This window comes from Penaeus monodon, chromosome 39 (genome assembly GCF_015228065.2).
Source record: "Penaeus monodon isolate SGIC_2016 chromosome 39, NSTDA_Pmon_1, whole genome shotgun sequence".
Lineage (NCBI taxonomy): Eukaryota > Metazoa > Arthropoda > Malacostraca > Decapoda > Penaeidae > Penaeus > Penaeus monodon.
Window position 1 is genome coordinate 8,514,757 of NC_051424.1, and position 2,500 is coordinate 8,517,256.

The window sequence follows — 2,500 nt, forward strand, 5'->3', positions numbered from 1 at the left end:
TTTTACATATTTATGTACTTTCTTTAGCTCATTCTTATCTCCCTGTATATCCAAAATGAATAGATAAATAAATGAGCATACAAACAAAAACAAACACGCACTGTGTATGCATATATATAGATAGACAGATATATATGTAGGTAAATATAGAAAGATAGATATACATATATAGATGCATATATTCAGTGAATGTTTATCTATAATTTTATTGTATATATATGCAAAATATCGCTTTCCCTTTCTCAGCTTATTTAATTTCACTCATTTCAGTGTCTTCCTCCATTCCAGATTTTAAAAAAAGTAAATATATGCCGTATTTATCGTAGGTTGATGAGAACGATGAATGAAATTTACTGTAATTACTATGAATTTAAATTTTGTCACATATTTTTCTTTCTTATACTTCAAGATTAGCATCACTCATTCGCAAACACCATTAGATTTAATTTTCCATTACAGTGATACCGCCATGAGTTTTTCCCCAATAACTTAAATCACAACATTGATAAGTGAATTAAAGTTCCAATTGAGATTGTATCGTCACAGAGTTACCGTAAATTTCGGATATTACTTTTGTTCAGCGAGCATTACCAAGTATTATCACTACATTTTAGCGTCTCACATCTGGCCGCAAAACACGTAGCCCCAACTTACTAAAATAATCTTCACGCCAGGAGTCCGACTGAGGATCCCCAGGTGAGTCTAGTCTTATATACAATGTTTGCCACTCCAAAATGACCGCGAAGTGTCTTTGTATGTATTTATTTGGTCCTTTGAGAGCGAAATGTTTACGGCCTTGGTCATTTGTATTTCGACCGCACTCTCCACCCACGGCTTCCTGAAGAGCGCTGTTCAAGCAGTGGACCAGAGCCAGCTGTGTCCATTTTGCTTTTGTGTGCATCGACGTCATTCACATGTCTAACTCTGATGTGCATTGTTGTTCATTTTCTTCTCTTTCTGTTCTTTCTCTCTATTTACATTTGTATTTATTTTGTCTATCTGTCTCTCTTCTTGTTTGAGTATCCTTCTGAAAGTATGCAGGCAGCAAGCAATTTTTTTCTTTTTTTTTACATGTGGATATATTTGACTCGCGTTTTCACCGAGAAGAGAATGTTGTCGGTTATTGTAAACTAGGTTAATGCATATTTATTTCATCCTTTCTCTTATATGTTAACTTTACAGACATCACATTTTTTTAAATTCGGAGTAATGTTTCTCTTTTTATGTCATGGTGTAATTTTTATTATTCGAAATGTATTTGTAGTTGTGTATGTGTAGCTCCCTTAGACTGTTGTTAAGTTTGGCATTATTTGTTACAACTTTGCTGGAATATTTTCCATAAAAGCTACATCCACGTTGGTCACCCTGTGTGTGTGTGTGTGTGTGTGTGTGTGTGTGTGTGTGTGTGTGTGTGTGTGTGTGTGTGTGTGTGTGTGTGTGTGTGTGTGTGTGTGTGTGTGTGTGTGAAAGAGAGAGAGAGAGTATCTGTGTGTCTGTGTGCCTATATGTGTGTATGTGTCTGTGTGTGGATACGAAGACTTCAGTCACTGCATATTTTTGTATGAAGGATGAATTCATACAGCACATACATTTTATGTATATATGTGTGTGTGTGTATGTATACGTATGTATATGTATGTATATTACTTAACACCTATGCATTCCACTGCAGGACCTAGGCCTCTCTTAGTTCATTATTGAGAGCTTATTTGGTAGTACCACCCTTGCCTGATTAGATGCCTTTCCAAATCAAACGCGGTTCATCACGCCACGGTGGCAATTTCCCTGATGACACCTGCCTTTGACTTCTCAAGGCGATATAGCGTTTTCTCGCCGTGAGATTGAGCTCGAGCCAGCAGTTGGGGCACAGGCATTTTGCAACTGCCGCGGCGGGACATTGAACTCGGAACCACGAGTATTTAAGTCCAGCCTTAATCACTGGACCATCGCGGCACACACACACACACACACACACACACACACACACACACACATACACACACACACACACATACACACACACACACACACACACACATATATATAGATAGATAGATAGATCAAGCAATCAATTACGGTATGCTCATGTTTGAGCAGCCGTGGACCTCTCCACCATCCTTCGCCACTTAACTCGATCTTGCGTTTTTCTTTCCACTTGTACCATCGTCAGCCCGTAAATATCTTTGATGTTGTCGCTCAGTCTTGTCTTCGGTTTGCCTCTTCCTCTGTTTCCTATCACCATCCCTGTCAGCAAGTTTTTCTCAATACTTTTACTTCTCATCACATGACCAATAAACTTTAGTTTCCTTTTGTTCAAGATGTCCAACAGCCGGGCTATACAATTATTTTTCTCAGCACTTCGTCATTTGTTTTCTTTTCTGTCCAGTTAATACGTAGTACTCGTCTGTAACACCACAGTTCAGATAGATAGATAGATAGATATAATTCAGTAATACGGTTACAAACTACGATATTTTTCAGTAAACCGGATTGACACTAT

At 37.9% G+C, this 2,500-nt stretch overlaps 1 pseudogene across 1 annotated transcript in view; it reads right to left on the minus strand.

Moving 5' to 3' along the window:
- Positions 1 to 759, minus strand: part of LOC119597211 — a 2,043-nt pseudogene extending 1,284 nt beyond the window's left edge. The window contains exon 1 of the transcript XR_005230811.1: positions 655 to 759. The product of XR_005230811.1 is annotated as an actin-like (transcript). The remainder of the gene's footprint in view (positions 1 to 654) is intronic.
- Positions 760 to 2,500: the final 1,741 nt, after the last annotated feature.